Source organism: Sapajus apella, unplaced genomic scaffold, assembly GCF_009761245.1.
Source record: "Sapajus apella isolate SASKATOON/1434 unplaced genomic scaffold, GSC_monkey_1.0 scaffold131, whole genome shotgun sequence".
Taxonomy (NCBI): Eukaryota; Metazoa; Chordata; class Mammalia; order Primates; family Cebidae; genus Sapajus; species Sapajus apella.
In genome coordinates this window covers 3,596,941-3,618,111 of record NW_022437071.1, presented here as the reverse complement: position 1 = coordinate 3,618,111, position 21,171 = coordinate 3,596,941, and the positions used below count along the sequence as shown (strand labels likewise).

At 38.2% G+C, this 21,171-nt stretch overlaps 1 protein-coding gene across 2 annotated transcripts in view; it reads left to right on the top strand.

The window, feature by feature from the left end:
• VAV3 (vav guanine nucleotide exchange factor 3) overlaps positions 1-21,171 on the top strand; it is a 391,549-nt gene that overhangs the window by 240,616 nt on the left and 129,762 nt on the right. The gene's annotated exons all lie outside the window — the stretch shown is intronic.

The window sequence follows — 21,171 nt, the reverse complement described above, 5'->3', positions numbered from 1 at the left end:
GTGCAGGGTGACCTCGGCTCTGTTACCATTAACATTGTGCTCAAGGACGTAAAACCCCTTTGTAGCACTATGATGTAGCCAGGCTTGTAGGCTCCTTGTAAGGCCCACGTTCCACCAGCTGTACATAGATTATAAGCTAAAGATAATCACATGTTCTTGTTTTGTGAAACTCCCAAACCACCACTGTTATCAGTCCTTAGGATGATACATCATTTCCAGCTCACTGATTCACTCCACCATGACTCTACCCCTACCCTGTAGATCAAAGTGATTGTAATCAATAAATAGTGTGTATGAACAGAGCTCAGGGCCTTCACTGTTTTCTCCAAAGAAGTAAAGTGGTGGCCCCCTGGTCCTACTGTCTCTCTTAATCTGTCTTTTTCTCCTTCCTTTTTGCCACTGAACTCAGGGTACCCACAGATGATGAAGGGCTAGTTCCCTACATTCTGGTGCCCAATGTGGGGCTCATGGATCCCTACGTTCTGGTACCCAATGTGCGGGGCTCATGGATTCCCTAAAGCCTAGCATAACGAGCTCTTCAAAAGTTTGGTCAAAAGCCAGTAAATGGTGAGTGCTGTATAGACCTTCCACAGTGTCCTTCTCTGTTCTCTTTACAGTAGGCTGCATACTTCCACTTGCCATCACCATCTCTGTGGAAAGTTCAGTTCAGGATCAGCAGTCTTCTGGATTCTGAGGACCGTTCATGAGGTTAAGGACCTGATAGTTATGACACCAGTCACACACAGCAACCATGAGGAGGAAAAATAAGAGGACGTCTTTACCATTTCCTCCTGGGCTACTGTTAGCTTCTTACCTGGTCTTCCTCCTGTTTTATAGCCACGTGACTCCCAACTGACTGTTGTAAGAGCGACCTCTCTAAACTGCTTATTTCTAAGCTGACATGAGTCTCTCCTTGGCTTTGTCTATCATTTCTGACTCCTTTATTCACTCTCAATGTCACTGTCTTGCTTTAGGTCTTAAGGCTCTTCTACCTAGATTGCTATGGTCATCTCTGTAACTGTCTCCCTGTCTCTCACCTCACGCCTTCTACAACATGGCTGCTGGAGTTTCTAAATACAAATAAGATCTGGTTATCTGCATACAGTCCTGTAGTAGTCACTCCTTGCCCACAGAATAAGATCAGATTTCTGGAGTACGTACAAGTGGCGTCTACAGTCCAGCCTATGCTCAGCTCTAACCTTTTTTTTTTTTTTTCCTTTGCACCATATCCAATGTTGCAACAAGAATGAATTCCTGGCAGCTTCCAGAACATGCCAGGCTCCTTTGTACCTCTGCACCTTTCATCACAGTATTCTTTACGGCTTTGGATCTGTTCTCTACTGGGGTTTGCTAGGGAACATCTATTTATTTTTAAGACTCAAATTGAATGCAGCTGCTTTGTTTTCAGGTGCCACCCCCATGCGCCATTCTATACTATGGAATTGACCAATCTCTCTTTTATTCTCTACTGTACCTTACACCTTTGAGGATTACCTTATCAGGTTTGCTTCTTTTCATGTCTTTATCTTCATCCTAGATTGAAAGAACTGTAAGGCCAAGGGCCATGTATTTTTTTGTCCCAGTACAATGCTTGGTACACATCAGGCACTTAATAAATACTTGTTGAATAAAAGAATGTCTGAAGCAGCTGAGTAATAGTATAAGACAATTTTCAGATTGTAAGTGCCATATAACTTCAGAGAAAGGACAGGTCATTATGCACTACAGTAGTCTGGGAAGGTCTCAAAGAAAAGTAGGGACCTATGTTACCGAGATAGATCACATGTGGAGTGGTGGAGGGAAGAGAGACTATTCATGACTACAAATAATGGTTTGGGGCTGAGACTGAGGTGACCATTTGAAGAGTACTTTGAATAAATGGGTTTCTTTAGCTTATGATTAAATACTACTATTGGAGATACCATTTTCCTAATTAAAATGTTTCTGCTGTTCTTCATGACTCACATAATAATTTCCATACTCCTTAGTACTGGGTTAAGAGTCAAAGTTCACTCTGTTGGTTGCTTCATGAGCCTTGGACAAGTTGCTTGACTTTTCTGGGCTTCAATTTAGACATGAAAAAAAGTGGAGATATAATATCTACCTCAAAATGTGTGTTGTAACATTTACCATTTATTCTCTGTTTATCAAATGTCAGATATAGTGCAGGACACGTTGGTGTGTTAACTCTTGTAACCTTTATGTCAGCTCCGTGTTGATTAGGTTATTGTTTTCTCATTTTACAACATAGGAAAAGTAATGGTACCACCAATAGAAACATGGAAATGTAGAACACATGATCTCAAATTGTTTTGGAGGTTGGGAAGGAACAGCTCCTCCGTACAGGGTGGCTGGCAGGAGTACTTAATGATACTAGTGCAGCTTTCAGTTTAAGGAAGAGTTGGGTCTGCTAAGTTGTGGGCTTATCCAGGAAATTGGTTTCCTGTGATCTAATATAGCTTTAGCTCAGAAGTTGGAAACATTACTTTGGAATCCTGTGTAATACCGAGTACCACTTTCTGAGAATTGGGATGGGATAGTAAGAGTAAGGGCATCCCGTAGTTGGAGCTCTGAGCTGAGTGGGTTGAATGTAAGCCTAAGCTGAGGGTCATGGCCTGCTGCAGAATGTTCTCATGGGCTGGGGATGCTTTTCTTACCAGTATCCCATGGATGGGCCAGATGAAAATTCCAAGAAATGAAGACCCCTAAAAGTTGTCTTTCTTCTGTTGAATGCAAGGTCATAGAATATAGACTTGGAAGGCATTGGCTTTGGAATTCAACAGGCGACATTTAAATCACGGTACTTAGATTTTTTTATTTAGATGACCCTTGAAAAATTGTTGAAGCTCCATGAGTCTCAGTTTCATAATCTGCAAATGAGGATAAGAATATTATTTCATGAGTCATTGTGAAGTTAAATGAGAAAATGCATGTGAAGCATGTCACTGCACTGTTGATGTACAGTGACTGGGTACCTGTTTGGTCATTGCCCACAGATTCTAATACATGAGAGAAAAGGGAATAGAAATAAATCACACTAAGTTAAGTATTCCATACAAGATAGGAAATAAACCAAAGTGATTTTTTTTTGTACTCTTTTTTTTTTTTTTTTTTTTTTTTTTGTAAGACAGAATCTTGTTTTATTGCCCATGCTGGAGTGCAGTGATGCAATGATCTCAGCCCACTGCAACCTCCACCTCTGGTATTCAAGTGAGTCTCATGCCTCAGCCTCCCAAGTAGCTGGGATTACAGGTGTCCATCACCATGCCTCACTAATTTTTTGTATTTTTAGTAGAGACGCTGTTTTGCAATGTTGGCTAGGCTGGTCTTGAACTGCTGGCCTCAAGTGATCTGCCCTCCTCAGCCTTCCAAATTTCTAAGATTAAAAGTGAGAGGCACTGCACCCAGCCAATCTTTTTGTACACTTACACACCACTTAACATAGAATATTTCATCTATGGGCCCTCTAATTACATGTTTTGTTCTCCTTGCAGTCAGTCCCATCCTGAGGCTATCTAGAGTCCATTGTTTTATTAGAATAAAAGACACTCCAATCACTCAGGGAGTTTAAAAGATCTTAGTACCTCTGTGTCAGGAACCAGGATCAAAGACCAAATGTTAGAGCAAATTATTCTAGAACCCCTATCTACAAGGGTTTTAGGAGCTCTATGACAGGAACCAGGGGCAGAAGCCAATGTATATATTTCTTTAAAAATTTTTTAATTTAATTAATTTAATATTTATGAGACTAGATCTTGCTCTGTTGCTCAAGTTGTAATACAGTGGTGTGGGCTGGGCACAGTAGCTCACACCTGTAATCCCAGCACTTTGGAAGGCCAAGGTGGGTGTATCACGAGGTCAGGAGATCGAGTCCATCCTGGCCAACATGGTGAAACCCCATCTCTACTAAAAAAAAAATTAGCCAGGTGTGGTGGTGCGTGACTGTAGTCCCAGCTACTCGGGAGGCTGAGGCAAGGGAATTGCTTGAACCTGGGATGTGGAAATCGCAGTGTGCCAAGATCGTGCCACTGCACTCCAGCCGCAACAGAGCAAGACTTTGTCTCAAAAAAAAAAAAAAAAATACAGTGGTGTGATTATAGCTCACTGCAGCCTCGAACTCCTGGGCTCCAGCAACACCCCCAACCCAACTCAGCTTCCTGAGTAGCTAAGACTGTAGGTGCATGCCACCCTGTGGGATAATTTTTTTTTGAATTATTTTTTGTAGAGATGGGGTCTTTCCATGTTGTCTAGACTGCTCTTGAACTTCTGGGCTCAAGTGATCCTCTGCGTTGGCCCCTCAAAGCACTGGGATTACAGGCATGAGCCACCACATCCGGCCTATCTTTCTTATTAGTTCACAACTACTTCACTGAACAGGCAGTGTGTCAAGCAGCCAGGCCCAGATGGAGAATCCAGGTGTATGTTGGCAAAAAACGGGGTAGGTCCAACAGGAGGGTGGTGGCGGACTGTGGAGAACTTACTTGAGGGCTGAGCTGGTGGTGGCTGCAGCATTTTTATGGGATGTTCCCTATTTGTGTGGGAAGATAGCCCCGAAGGTGAATTTGTGTGGAGAGAAAACACCGAAGGGCACCACCACAGCATAAGCACAAGTTAGGGAAGGCTGTGATATCAGGTGGGCACCTAATGCTTGTGGCTGGGAGGACAGGCAAGGCTCACAGGAGTAGCTCTCTTTTTGTTGTTGTTTTTTGTTTTGCTCTTCATGAATAAATTTCTTCTACAACAGCTTTTAAGATTCTATTGTATGTCAAGTACCATTTATGGGGATACAAAATACAAATAAGATGTCCTTAAGTTGGATACAGATAGCCAACCAAAATTTACAAATAATTACAAAATAAGATGGCAGAGTCTATAATGGAGCCAAACAAAAAGGACCACAGGAACACTAAGGGATAAATTAAAAATCCTGCCTGAGAGATTAAAGAAAGGCTTCTCAAAGGAGATAACATTTGAGCTGGGTCCTGAAGAATGAACAGGAATTCTCCAGTGGGAAAGGTCCTTACGAGTGTAATGATTAGAATTACTTAGTAAGTGTACAAAAAAAAAAAAAAAATGAGAGGATAATAGGGCTTTCTGCAACTACTTTTCTAGATTAGAGGGTATCTAGTTCATTTCATCGCTCCTTAAAAGCAAGCCCAAGGCATCTTAAAGAAAGAAAGGGCACCTCAGTGCTGCTTTTTGTCATAGAACCTCACTTCATGCCTGGGCTTGGGAAGCTCTGCAGGCCCAGGCACATCCTCGTATACTCAGCAAACAACCCTTCAAGGTCAGGGACTCCATTGATATTCTCAATAGACACTGGAGCACAGTAGTCATTCAGTAAATGTTTGTTGAAATAAGCCCATTTGTTAGAGTGTCTTGAAAATATTTTTTGTGGGTGGTTGGATTTTCTTTTTTGAGACAGACTGGCACAGGTGTCTGTTTCAAGTCAGCAAGACTGTTCCAGTTTTTGTCTTAGGAGTAGCCATTTGAGTATTACTGTTCTGTGTGCTTTTTGGCCTCATTTGGGAGTTAAAATTATTTCAAAATGGCTAGAGAATGTAGAATAAAGAATCCCAAAATCACAGGACAATTTGAACTTCATTGACAAGGATAGTGAGAAAAGTGTGCTCTGCAGAATATTTTACTCTGAGTTTCTCTAATGTAATGAGTTTTGACGGGGGAAGAAAACCCAATATTCAGCAGAAAGGCAGGAATAGAGGATCAATCTAATACTTCAAGGTGGAGAATGACGCTGTGTTCAGGCCATTCTGCATACTCTGAAACTCTTAAACACAACTGACTCTGCAGAAAATATGGTTGTCTCAAACCCCCGTTTACTGTCAGTTCTTTTGGACACACAGACAGCAACCTCACTATTTGAAGTTTAGCCCAAATCTCAGGGTTTCTGGACTGTGATACTAGTTTGTAACATTAGTACTTGCCTTCATCTGCCAAGAAGACATTTTAAAAGTCATTTGCAATTATGGGTCCATCTCACGTTTGGGTTCATTTTCTTAAGGGAAGTGTTTGGGGCTGCTATCAGCCCATATTGCTGGGTGGAGGCACAAAGCGACAGGTTGAGTGAATGGTGACCCTCAGTCGTTCTGGGTCTGCAGGAAGCTGAAAGCTAGGCTGAGATTTCTACTTAATGTGAGCAGTTTTATGTCAAGGCATCATCACTGATTGATTGATTGATTGACTGACTGATTGATTACTCAGGAGCAGCATTTAGAAGCTTCAAGTTTTTCCCTTCCTGTAAGGTAGCCTTGATACCTACCTAGGTGTTGTGATTACCTTTGTGGAGAGAAATAAACTTCTGGGTCTGTTTCTATCCATCTGCTGTTGGGTTGAAAGCACAGCTTTCATCATGTTTCTTTCCTTCTTAAGTGTCTGATGTGTTTCTCTGCTGCCTCTGCAAGCACCCTTTTTCCTTCTGTATCCAGTCTTGCGCCCCTTATGCCTAACCTGCCCTGGTTCTAAACATGGGAATACCTTATTTTTTCAGTGCTTTTCATCCATTCCTTCCGTCTCAAATGCTGACAATGTCTTAGAAGCCCTAGACTTTGATAAAGGTTGTTGGCCATGCTGTTCTCATCTGTCCACTCCTGCCCTGCTCTGAAAGGTTCTGTAATACTAAGAGAGACATATAATAGCAGCCAATATCTTTGGATCAGTTTTCTTACTCTAATTATTCTGCTGGATGGACATACCCTCCCCTCACTTTCCTTCTCTACCATACCTGTCCAACCCTATTTGAATTCTGTTAACTTCATGTTTTCTCATGCCCTGATTCGGTTTCTTATGCCTAAACTTAGTCTTAAAGCATGAAGCCATAAATAATTCTCCTGTCCACCCTAGAACTCTGGACATTAACTCAAAAACTTCCTGTAGCAAGCCTATGCTCTGTTCAGCTTATACCTGTAAACACTGATCTCTTCTGCTGTAATACAAGTTTTAGTTGTATCAGCTGTGCCCTGTGTATGCCAAGAATAGGATAACCAATTATCCTCTCATATCTTATCTTCTCTGATAGAGAAGTCAGAGTTGTTGCATTTTGCTCTCCACTGAGAAAGGCATTTCTGTGACAGATTGACACATGGCTCTCCAAGTCCTGCTCAAGTTCTCCCTTCCTTCACAAATTGTTGATGTATGCGAGTCTTGTCTCCTCAAATGCATGGCAGGCTCATAGAGGAGATGTATCTTCATAACCTGTAAGTCCCACTGGGCCTAGGATGTTACCAAAGCATTTTTAAAAGTCGTTGCTGGTGGACTTTTTGGTCACGGTAATGTTTATAGTGAATATCCTTCTTTGATAAATATATTTAACATTTTTTAAAATTGTACTTTAGGTTATGGGGTACATGTGCAGATCATGCAGGATTGTTGCATAGGTACACACATGGCAATGTGGTTTGCTGCTTCCATCCCCCCATCACCTACATCTGGCATTTCTCCTGATGTTATCCCTCCCTGACCTCCCCATCCCCTGCTGTCCCTCCCGTATTGCCCCCCAACAGACCCCAGTGTGTGATGCTCCCCTCCCTTTGTCCCTGTATTCTCATTATTCAACACCAGCCTTATGAGTGAGAACATGCTGTGTTTGATTTTCTGTTGTTGTGTCAGTTTGCTGAGAATGATAGTTTCCAGGTTCATCCAGGTCCCTACAAAGGACACGAACTCATCGTTTTTTACAGCTGCATAGTATTCCATGGTGTATATGTGCCACATTTTCCTTGTCCAGTCTATCATTGATGGGCATTTGGGTTGGTTCCAGGTCTTTGCTACTGTAAACAGTGCCACTATGAACACACGTGTGCATGTGCCTTTATAGTAGAATGATTTATAATCCTTTGGGTATATACCCAGTAATGGGATTGCTGGGTCAAATGGAATTTCTAGGCCCTTGAGGGATCGCCACACTGTCTTCCACAATTGTTGAACTAGTTTACACTCCCAGCAACAGTGTAAAAGTGTTCCTATTTCTCCACATCCTCTCCAGCATCTGTTGACTCCAGATTTTTTAATGATCGCCATTCTAACTGGCGTGAGGTGGTATCTCAAGGTGGCTTTGATTTGCATTTCTCTAATAATCAGTGATGATGAGCATTTTTTCATATGTTTGTTGGCCTTATATATGCCTTCTTTTGAAAAGTGTCTGTTCATGTCCTTCCCCACTTTTGAATGGGTTTGTTGTTTTTTTCTTGTAAATCTGTTTTAGCTCTTTGTAGATTCTGGATATTAGCCCTTTGTCAGATGGGTAGATTGCAAAAATTTTTTCATATTCTGTCAGTTGCCGGTTCACTCTAATTGTTTCTTTTGCTGTACAGAAGCTCTGGAGTTTAATTAGATCCCATTTGTCTATTTTGGCTTTTGTTGCCAATACTTTTGTTGTTTTAGTCGTGAAGTCCTTGCCTATGCCTATGTCCTGAATGGTTTTGCCGAGGCTTTCTTCTAGGGTTTTTATGGTGTTAGGTCTTATGTTTAAGTCTTTAATCCATCTGGAGTTAATTTTAGTGTAAGGTGTCAGGAAGGGGTCCAGTTTCTGCTTTCTGCACATGGCTAGCCTGTTTTCCCATTTATTAAACAGACATGGCTAGCCTGTTTTCCCAACACCATTTATTAAACAGACAATCCTTTACCCATTGCTTGTCAAAGATGAGATGGTTATAGATGTGTGGTATTGCCTCCAAGGCCTCTGTTCTGTTCCATTGGTCTATATCTCTGTTTTGGTACCAGTACCATGCTGTTTTGATTACTATAGCCTTGTAGTATAGTTTGAAATCAGGTAGCATGATACCTCCAGCTTTGTTCTTTTTGCTTAGAATTGTCTTGGCTATGTGGGCTCTCTTTTGGTTCCATATGAAGATTAAGGTGGTTTTTTTTCCAGTTCTGTGAAGAAGGTCATTGGTAGCTTGATGGGATAGCATTGAATCTATAAATTACTTTGGGCAGTATGGCTATTTTCACGATACTGATTCTTCCTAACCATGAGCATGGAATGTTTCTCCATCTGTGTCCTTTCTTATTTCCTAGAGAAGTGGTTTGTAGTTCTTCTTGAAGAGGTCCTTTACATTCTTTGTTAGTTGTATTCCTAGGTATTTTATTCTCTTTGTAGCAATTGTGAATGGCAGTTCATTGTTGATTTGGCTCTTTGTTACTCTGTTATTGGTGTATAGAAATGCTGTGACTTCTGCACATTGATTTTGTATCCTGAGACTTTGTTGAAGTTGCTTATCAGTTTAAGGAGATTTGGGGCTGAGATGATAGGGTCTTCTAAATATACAATCATGTTGTCTGCAAATAGACACAATTTGACTTCCTCCTTTCCTAATTGAATACTCTTTATTTTTTTGTTGTTGTTGCCTAATTGCTCTGGCTAGGACATCCAATACTATATTGAATAGAGCTTGTAAAAGGGGGCATCCTTGTCTAGTGCCAGATTTCAAAGGGAACACTTCCAGTTTTTGCCCATTCAGTATGATATTGGCTGTAGGTTTTTCATAAATAGCTTTTATTATTTTGAGATATGTTCCTCTGATACCTAGTTTATTGAGAGTTTTTTAGCATAAACATGCTGTTGAATTTTGTGGAAGGCCTTTTCTGCATCTATTATTTATTTATTTATTTATTTTTATTTTAATTTTTTTTAAGGCTAGTCAAGTGAAGCAGTGTTCTGCATCTATTGAGATAATCATGTGGTTTTTGTCTTTGGTTCTGTTTATGTGATGTATTATGTTTATAGACTTGCATATGTCGAACCAGCCTTGCATTCCCAGGATGAAGCCTACTTGATCATGGTGGATTAGCTTTTTGATGTGCTGTTGCAATCGATTTGCCAGTATTTTATTAAAGATTTTTGCATTGATGTTCATCATGGATATTAGCCTTAAGTTTTCTTTTCTTGTTGAGTCTCTGCCGGGTTTTGATATCAGGATGATCTTGATCTCATAAAATTACTTGGGAAGGATTCTATCTTTTTGGATTGTTTGGAATAGTTTCAGAAGGAATGGTACCAGCTCCTCTTTGTAAGTCTGGTGGAATTCAGCTGTGAACCCTTCTGTACCTGGACTTACTTTGCTGGATAGGCTATTAATTGCTGCCTCAACTTCAGCCATTGTTATTGGTCTGTTTAAGGTTTCAATCTTCCTGGTTTAGCCTTGGGAGGGTGCAAGTGTCCAGGAATTTATCCAGTTCTTCCAGGTTTACTGGTTTATGTGCATAGAGTTGTTTGTAATAATCTCTGATGATGGCTTGTATTTCTGTGGAATCTGTGGTGATACACCCTTTTTTGTTTTTTATTGCATCTATTTGATTCTTTTCCCTTTACTTTTTTGTTAATCTGGTAGTGGTCTATTTTGTTGATCTTTTCAAAAAACCAGCTCCTGGATTTATTGATTTTTTGAAGGGTTTTTTGTGTCTCTATCTCCTTCAGTTCTGCTCTGATCTTAGTTATTTCTTGTCTTCTGCTAGGTTTTGAGTTTTTTTGATCTTGCTCCTCTAGCTCTTTCAATTTTGATGATATGGTGTCAATTTTAGATCTTTCCTTGTTTTTCATGTGAGTATTTATGTGAGTCTGATGGGCTTCCCTTTGTTGGTAACCCGATCTTTCTCTCTGGCTGCGCTTAGCATTTTTTCCTTCATTTCAACCCTGGTGAATCTGAGATTATATGCCTTGGGATTGCTCTTCTTGAGAAATATCTTTGTGGTGTACTCTATATTTCCTGGACTTGTATGGTGGCTTGCCTTGCTAGGTTGGGGAAGTTCTCCTGGATAATATTCTGAAGAGTATTTTCCAGCTTGGATTCATTGTCTCCGTCACATTCAGGTACACCTATCAAACGTAGATTAGGTCTTTTCACATAATCCCATATTTCTTGGAGGCTTTGTTCATTTCTTCTCACGCTTTTTTCTCTATTCTTGCCTTCTCATTTTATTTCATTGAGTTATTCTTCAATTTTGGATATCCTTTCTTCTGCTTGGTCAGTTCGGCTATCGAAACTTGTTTAAGCTCACAACATTCTCTTGCAGTGTTTTTCAGCTTCCTCAAGTCATTTATATTCTTCTCTAAGCTGTTTATTCCAGTTAGCATCTCATCTAACCTTTTTTCTAGATTCTTAGTTTATTTGCATTGGGTTAGGACATGGTCTTTTAGCTCTGAGAAGTTTGTTATTACCCACCTTCTGAAGCCTGTTTCTGTCAATTCATCTTATTCATTCCTCATCCATCTTTGATACCTAGCTGGTGAGGAGTTGTGATCCCTTGGAGGAGGAGAGGCATTCTGGTTTTTGGTGTTTTCATCCTTTTTGCACTGGTTTCTTCCCATCTTAGTGGCTTTATCTACCTGTGGTCTTTGTAGTTGGTGACTTTCAGATGGGGTCTCTGAGTGGCCATCCTTTTTGTTGATGTTGAAGCTGTTTCTTTCCGTTTCTTAGTTTTCCTTCTAACAGTCAGGCCCCTCTGCTGCAGGACTACTGGAGGTCCACTCCAGGCCCTGCTTGCCTGGGGATCATCTGTGGTGGCTGCAGAACAGTAAGGGTTGCTGCCAGTTTCTTCTTCTGTTATCTTCGTCCCAGAAGGGTACCTGCCAGATGTTGGCCTGAGCTCTCCTTTTTGAGGTGTCTCTTTGGGTGTACGGGGGTCAGGGAGCTGCTTGAGGAGACAATCTCTTCCTTATAAGAGTTCAAGTGCTGTGCTGGGAGCTCTGTTGTTCCATTCAGAGCTGCTGGGCAGGTATCTTTAAGTCTGCTGCAGCTGAACTCATAACCGCCTCTTTCCCCAGGTGCTCTGACCTAGGAAGATTGGCTTTGTTTATAAGTTCCTGATGTGCTGCGGCCTTTTTTCAGAGATGCCCTGCCTTGCACAGGGCACTCTAGTCACAGTCTGCCAGCAAAGGTATTGCTGAGCTGCCATAGGCTCTGCCCAACTGCTGTATGAATTGCCTTGGTATTAGCAGACTGCCTTGGTAGCGGTGGATGTCCTTTCCCCCACTGAGTTGGACTGTCCGGGTCTAGCTGTGCTTGCTGCAAAACTCTTAATCCAGATCATTTCAGATTGCTTGTTTTGTGGGGGTGGTACCTACCAAGCCAGATCGCCTGGCTCCCTGTCTCTGCCCCCTTCCTTTCAGTTGAATGGGTGGCTCTGTCTCCCAGGTGTTCCAGGCACCAGTTGAAACTGTCACCCAGATTTGTGTGAGTTTCTGTTCACCAACCCAGGGCACCAGCCGTGCTGAAAACACTTGTCGCTTTTCAGCATGGGAATTTACTGGTCTGTGGGCAGTGAAAACTTGTTTGGAAATACAGTGAGCACTCACCCTCTGCATTGTTGTTGCTGGGAACTGTACTCCACAGCTTCTCCTATTTGGCCACCGTGGATCCTCCCTGTATTTAACATTTTAAAGTTCTTTTACTGAAGAGCGATTTTTTTGTTTTGTTGGATGATAGTGGCCTTGATTCATGCCAGATTTACAGAAATCCTGGTCAATTTATAGTGAACTTCTGCACATAGAGTTTAGTATAAAACTGAGACTTTATATTTGAAGGATGGAATGTTGATTAAAAAGCCTTTTTTATGCATAATCATTTTAGAATTTGAAGAAGAAAACTTTACAAAGCTTCTCAGATTACCTTTCAGATTTCTTTCTTTTGTTCCCTAATATTACCTTGTAACAATACCATCTCCATCTCCATATGCTTCTAAAGCACATTAATTCCACAGCAAACTTCATATTATCAGACATAATTTAAAATGTGATACAACTTAAATTCACTGTGCCAGCTCAGCATTCCTAATTCATGTTATCTACAGTGTTTGAATGATAGTTCAGATTTATTGGACCAGAGAATGAGAAAATCCAAATTCTCTAGGATTGATTTCTCACATGGAATGGCTGACACAGTGGGAGACATGTTGCTGTTTAAAACAGAACTTTGAGACCTTCCCACCCCTGTTCAGTGATAAGAGAATGAACAATGCATTTTAATGGAAAAAATGAACTAAAGCAAGATAGTTCAAATTAACTGGAGAACCATGATAGTTGGCTCCAGAAAAATTCACTATTGTATTCCCAGAATTTGAAAATGACTGGCGTATAATAGGCTCAATGAATTTGTTGAATGCATGACCAAGTAAATTGTATTATAAGCAAAAAGAAGTTTTAATATACTTATTACACACTTAATATAAGAAAAGCGTTATCTCAATTTATTCAGGATATGGTAATGGGTGGATCATCCTTTAAACTGCTTTAACTTGTTGAGGCCTCTAGCTTTCCACTAAATGTTTGTCACTTATGATAGCAATCACGATAGCAGAAGTAGCATCTAGCATTTATGTAATGCTTTTTATCATTTAGTAAATACTATTTATTTATTAAAACACAAACATATATGTTCTCACTTGTCTTCAGAACAAATTTGAGTGATCGGTGGAACAGGTTCTAAAGAAATGTGGGATCCCTCTTCCTTCTCCCACTCCTGGATGTTGGCCTTATACAACAGGAAGAGCAGATAGAATTCTTTGATTGGTGGGGAAACTAAAAACAGAAATAATATTTTATGTGCCAAAAGCCACACATTAAGTTTGTAATAAATATAAACCTAAATTACAGATAGTCTGACAATTTTTCCACTTTAAATTTGTTGTAGATTTAACTGATTTTACATTTCATTCAATAATTTCTTTCAATGTCACTGAAATGCAATGATGGATGTATATTTAAAATTACTATAAAGCCAATGTTGAATGAAATAAAGAAGTGTAACATATAGTAGATAAGAAAATACTATTTTTCAGAGCCAAGAATGATCTGATTTTTATCAGTATTTTGAAAGTATTTATTCATTTCCCTAGATAAAAGACTGTACGTGATTTGGAATGTAAGGAATAAGATCTGGTTGTGATTTACAGGTCTCTTTTGTTTTCATTCCTTTTATGACTCCTTAGGAATAGGTGAAGATGTCCCTTCTGAACTCTGTTTTTTTAACATGATTTTGAAGGACCTGTTTGTTTTTTGTTTTCTTGCCCTTTTAAATAACCAGCACCATAATTAGTATGCTGCGGTGTTATGGGAACAAATTATGAAATCACAAGGATTTAGGACATTTTACTGAAAGATTATATGAATATATCTTTTGTACTGATTTGGAGGATTTAATTTCAAAATATAAGATATTTTAAAAATAAATACTTGAGTTTTATTCTGAAAATTTTCATATTAATGAAAGAAAGAAAAACCTACCACTTAATGAGAGCTTTAAAATTGTATCTTATGGAAAAGTCTAACTTTCTCATAAGATAAATAAAAGCATCAGTTTTATTTCAAGATTTTAGCTAAGATTTTACTTGGTTAAAGAATGTTTTCTCAGAACTGGAGATATTAGGAGTGCCTATGACTTGACAGAAACAATCGGGATAGACTGTTCTGATGTTCTTTAATGTTTAGTTGGTAATTCTAAAGGAGTAGGACATACTTTGGTAAATTGGATGCTTGGTCCAGTTAGCTTAATCATCTGTCTTGCATGCTGGGGACTATGTGGCGAGTGATTCCTGTCCATCATGGTGTTGGTCTCAGATCAATGTCTATTTCAAACACCTTCAGGTCTCTTTTGGTCTCTAGGATTTGCATATTTGTCTGACTTATCTTTAGTTTTGATGGAAACATAATTTATATAAGCGAACATCTATTAAGGTAATAGCTTTTTGTTTCAGAAATGTCTTCTAAAGTGTTTGGCCTGATACTTCTAGAGCTAGTATTTGAATATTTGGCACAAGTATTTGCCTTATCTACAGTATGTTTAGAATAATTAGTTCTTAAATTCAAAAGATACTTGACTAGCCAAAACGTGATATCTGACTTTACAGGAGATGATGAGTGTTGAAGTGATGATACATAAATGGAATATGTCCTGAAAGGCCCCGCATAGAATTGATTTTATTGAGTAATACTTTGGTAGTATGTCCTTGGCTCAAACCAAGAAAAGATAGAAAGGGAAGGCACATAGTTGTATTTCTAATGATGTCAGTGAAGACATTGCTTATATATCACACAATTTCCCTTCTATGAAAACCTTTCAGAGTATCTCTTTTCTTTTATCTTTTCCTTTTTTAGCCAATTTGATATGTAAAATGATATCTTGTAATTTAAACATACATTTCTTTTGGATACTAGTACAAGCTTTATGTATTGATTTTTTTTTTTTTTAATGAATTGCCCTGCTAATTTTCTTGCTATTTTTCCAACTGGGATGTTCGTTTTTTTCTTAAGTATTTTCAGTGGCACTTACATATTGCAAGGACAGTAATCTTTTACCCTATTATTATAAACATTTTTCTGCTTTCTCTTCTAATTTTTTATGGTTTTTAATTTAAATAAAACTTTGGTTTTGTTTTTTTTAAGGGAGAATGAGCCCAGCCATCTTTGATTTACTTTTATTTCCTTTAAACATTATGTAAGTAGTTATCAATATTTTCCCCAAATACTTCTATTTTTGGGTTTTGTTTAAAATAAATTTCAGGTTTCTGTCTAAATTTTATATTTAGGTATAGACTATAAGCCTCATGAAGGTAGCAATTTTGTCTATCTTATTCCTTATCACTGGCTATTCTCATGGCACATCATAGACATGTAATATATACTCGTCAAATAGTATAAATCTTTATCTAAACTTTATATTGTCATAAAATGTGATAGAAATGTAGCTTTCTTAACCTTTTTAGAAAGCTGGACATGTACTTTTAAGTTAGATTTAAACCTGCTATTTTTCCTCTGGCCCGACATTCTTCCTCTTGCTTTCCACTTGTTTCTGTAGAAGCTCCTTCTGTGGTAATACACTGACAAGGTCATATTCTACTTTTCAAGTTTTCCTGACATGATCTTTCTTTGCAGCAGATGTCATAGCTGCAGTTTCATGATCGTTTGTGGAATTCTTTAAATGTTCTTCTCCCTGCCCCCTCCCCACAACCCACCGTTAGGCAGGGACTTTACTTATTCTTGTTCATCATCATATCCCACTGCATGGCACATATTAGATAATTAATACAGTTTTTTTTAATGAGTATTTTATATTTTGAATAGACTAATAAACTGCCACAAAAATCATATATCAAGAACTTGCGCATATTTGGTCCCCTTCAAGACTTTACATTTTTTATTATTGTTCTTTCTGTCCGTTTTATTTTCAGTCTGTACAAATTTAGTAACTATACCTTAAAAAACCTTTTAGTATTTCTTAGGTTATGATGGCTTTCCATATACTCTCTACAACAGGTGTGTCCAATCTTTTAGCTTCCCTGGGCCACATTCAAAGAAGAAGAATTGTCTTGGGCCACACATAATATACACTAACAATAATGATAGCTGATGAACTTTAAAAAGTCACACAAAAAAATCTCATAATCCTTTAAGAAAGTTTACGAATTTGCGTTGGGTCACATGTGGCCTCCGGGCCATGGGTTGGACAGTTTGCTCTACAGTAATTTACTATTTTAAAAAATTTCCCAACTATTCTCACACATTTATCTTCCAGTTGTATTTTATAATCATTTGTCAAGTTAAATCTCATTGTATATTTGAGTGTGTGTGTGTGTGTGTGTGTGTGTGTGTGTGTGTGTAAGAGAGAGAGAGAGAGAGAGAAAGAGAGAGAGAGACAGAGAGAGACAGAAAGAATGTGTTTTGGTTTGCAGGAAATGAGTTGTTTTAAATTTGTAAATTAACTTGGAGAGAGGTTGCGTATTTATAATAAGATATTCCATTTTCTTATTTAGGACCTTGCTATGTGGCTTTTAATTTCTTGAATGCTTTTATTTCTCTCAGTTAATTTAAAAATTTTATATAGAACCTAAATATTTTATGTTAGGGTTTTTCTTAGATATTTTCATGCAGAAACCAGTTAACATAGGAGGCTTGAATTTGCTGTCTTTAGAAGGATCTGCTTGCAGGGTTGTCTTGTCCTTGACTGTCATCTGTGAACTTGGCTTTGGAATGTGCCCTGTCGTACTAAGTGATAAGGTTATTTGGTGTGCCAGGTTTACTGAATTTCATTGTGCCAATCTTCACCTCCTTCTGGGATTTTTTTGAAGATTGTGGCTGAATATGTAGGCAGAAAGTGTCTATGTGACCAGTCCCTCCAAGATCTTTGAACTCTGAGTCTCAAGGGGTTTTTCCAGACACAGATGCTCTACATATTACTGCATTTCTCTGCTAGAGAGTATTAGAAACTTATACAGGGATCTCTTCAGGTGCCACACGTCTTCATCTCTCATTAGTTGTATCACTTTTAATGTCTTCTCTTAGTTTTTCCCAATAGTTCCAATAATGTCACCTCCAAATGAAAATTCTGTATACTTCTTTTTACAGTATTTGTCCTTTACATTCATTTTTCTTGTCATATTACGGTGATCAGATCTTCCAGAACAACACTGAAAAATACAATTGGCTTCAAAACTTTATTTTCAATATATTTGTGATAATGTTTTATATTAGATATGTTTTCTAATATCTTTAGTTTAATATTCTTTATCATAGTAAGAAACTATCTCTCAATGTCTGTTTAGTTTCATTATTAGCACACAATACATTTTATTAAAAGACTTTTTTGATATCTGTTGAGACAACCCAATTTTTTTGTTCTTTATTAATGTGATAAATTGTCACATACATTTTAAAAGCTGTATTTAAAAAGAGTCCTGATATAGCTAAGTATCCTGAAGATAATAAACTATCCATATTATTTTAAATGATTTTTAAATCTTGCTATGGAAAAGATTAACTTAAGTAGTATGCTTCTTGTAATTTATTGCCACTTAATTAATAGAAGTTAATAGAAGGATGCAAGAAGAGATCCATCTTGTTATATCATGGAGAAAAAATAATTTTATATATTAATAATAAACAAAAATAAGATTGTTTAGCATTTTCTTAAAGGACATTCTCAAAGAAGTAATCTGTATTTAGTATCTGGCAAAATGAATATTTTCGCAACACAAACACACACAAAGCTATGTGTGTGAATACATTTTTATAAATCTACATTTTTTTAGTACACAAAAAGCCTGTTGCATTCGGACAGGTTTTTTGAAGCACTGACATTTGCTTCCAGCTCTCTTATTTTTACTTTCAATGCAATATGATGAAATAAACCATTTTACATATACTACATAATTGCCATAATGTTCATACTGGTAATACTTGATTGTTAATACTGATAAAGCATGAGACAGTATGATGTCCTAAATTGGTTCTCATCTTATTTCCTCCGTAATTGGCCATGATCATTACAGATGATTTCATCTTGCTAGGATTTGCTTCCTGTATTCTATAACTCTATTTCTAAAATGATATAGAGATTTAAAAATTCACAGTTAAAATAGACAAAAATGTTTAAGCATATGTTTTTTAAAATATGCATTATTATTTTACATTGTATTACCAACTATACTGTCATACTTATTACTGAAATATGAGTACCATTACAGTTTTTTGTGAAAATATTATATTAATCTCTTCTCTCACTACTGATAAAGACATACCTGAGAGTGGGTAATTTATTTAAAAAAAAAGTTTAATTGTCTCAGTTCAGCATGGCTAGGGAGGCCTCAAGAAACTTACAGTCATGGTAAAGGGGAGGCAATCACATCCTTCCTCACATGGTGACAGGAAGGAGAAGAATGAGTACCCAGTGAAGGGGAAAGCCCCTTATAAAATCATCAGATCCTGTGAGAACTAACTCAGCATCATGAGAACAGGATGGGGGAAACCACCCCCATGATTCAGTTATCTCCACCTGGTCCCTCCCACAACATGTAGGGATTATGGGAGCTATGAGTCAAGATAAGATTTGGGTGGGGACACAGCCAAACCATATCAAAGATTAAATATTTTTCACAATGAAGAGAGGATATGTATAAGTAAATATAAATTCTAAGATTTAATGGAAATTTAGTGAATCATGATTTTCTTCAGTGTTCTTTCACATTAAGAGATAAAATTTTTTGGCTTAGTAAAGTGTCTCTGTCTCTACTTCTTCCATCTTTCTATCTGATAATGTGGCACAAGGCAGCTTTTGAAAACAAATGAAGAAATGCTACAGTAAAAGCATATTTTCCAGATTTCTACCAGCTGTTAATATCTAGCATTAATTTTCCTGGTAGAATGTTTGATGGCAATAAAGAGGAGACTGGTAAAAAGGAGAAGACACACCCTCCACATAGGTCAGTGGGGAGGTGGACATACAAGTACTTTTAATGCGACTTTTAGGGCTTTACAAAGTTACTGAAAGCCTAGGAGGTCTACTTAACTGGGCATCAGATGTTATGTAAAGTGTTGTGGAGGCTGATGTATTTTAATTTCAGCATTGCTCCCATCTGCTTCGCTGGTAACTGGCCCTGCTAAACCTATCTAACATTATTGTCTAGTGTGTCTATATTAGGGTTCTCTAGAGAAGTAGAACGACTAGGATAGGGTGTGGAGGGTAGGTGTGTGGAATGTGCGGGTGTGTATATGTGTTTGTATGGAACCAAACAAGTTTGGTTTGTATGAGTTTTTGAGGAGGTATTTTTAAGGTTGAATTGACTGAAATTGGCCACAATTTCAGGGAATGAAAAACTGAATCAGAGGATAGGTTAAGAGAAAATGAATATGTGGTGAGTGTGAGGGAAAGGAAAAAGTTCACTGTGATTCTGAAATTCCTAGGTTAGAATGGAGTAAATGAATCAGCTATGTCAGGAAATACATGGAAATTGAGTTTTGAATGTGCTGCATTTGAGATGCCTGAGGAGCAGTTGGGAATGCGTATCTGGAGAACAAAGAGGTTCAGGCTAGGGGGAATGTGGGGTCCTCAGCTTAGGCCTGTGGTGGAGCCAGGTGAGAAGAAGAGACCAGCTAAGGAGAACATGTAAACTGACATGAAGCCCTAAGTGTCAACATTCCTTGCCCTATAAATATTTGATTGCCTGATTAGTTATATTAATAATGAGTTTTATGTGAAGCAAAAGAAATGGGAACACTTGAGTAATCTACAGAATTCCCCTAATATTCTCAAAAGCAAATTGTCGTATGCTAAGGTGGATCACTAAACTGGAATTATTTATGTATATCAGCATAACTGAGTTAACTAATCTATTTGACGCTCAGCACTCATCTGTAGACAACCCAACCCGGTGATTGGTTTTACTATATCTACTTGTGTCTTACTGTAAGGAAATCTTTATGTAGTAGCAGTGGAGTTGTTCGTTCGTTTGTTTTCTCTCAACTAAATGTGATGTCAATCCTGTATAAAATTTCACTTCTTTCCTTGGCTCCTGCAAACCTATCTCATCTCTTTGCTAATTTAGCTACAGCTGAAGGAGTCTTCTTTCTGTTCCTGTGTAAGGGCCTGCACACATAGTAGTTACTCAATAAATACTTCTGAAATGGATGAATGACTCTGCCTTGTAGATTTGTTCTGAGAAGTAAATGTGAAAAAGTATATGAAGAGCCTAATGATGTACCTGGTGCATTAGAGGTGTGAAATAAATACCCCTTTTGACCATTTTATTTTTTGTTTCTCCAAATCCGTAACCCTAACATTTCTGTCCTTTTCTGCTCCAATCTACTTTCCCAACCCTTCTCCTCCAGCCAGCTTACTGCCTGGTTTCTTCACCCCCACAGGCCACAGACCATATGTGATCTCTTCAGTTCACATTTAGTATGGCTTCACGAGGCAGACTTTTGACATTAATTAAATTCCTACCTATTTGGAACTTATTTACATGAATTTCTGGCTGAAGGAGGCATATTTCTATTTGAAGACTCCAGGCTGATGAATTTTTTAAGTTGCCAGGGGTCATTGAATGAAGCCATACTAAGTACAAATTGAAAAGATCACAATTTCACATGTGGGGTTTTTCATGCGTGTACTCTCTTTAGTAATCCTATTTCTTATTACATGTAAATAATTATATATGAATTCCTAATCCTAAGGACACTGAGCATATAAGTCGTTGTGCTAGAGATTCTCAGAATAGTGAGTATCCTCTGGGGACTTGGTCACAGACCTACAAAGGGACTCTTTACCACTCACAAAGCACTATCATGATTGTGCCATTATTATATGGATTTGGAATCAACGCTTTATAAATTGTAGCCAACATTGATTGAACACTATGGGTCAGGCAGTATTCTAAGCACTTTAC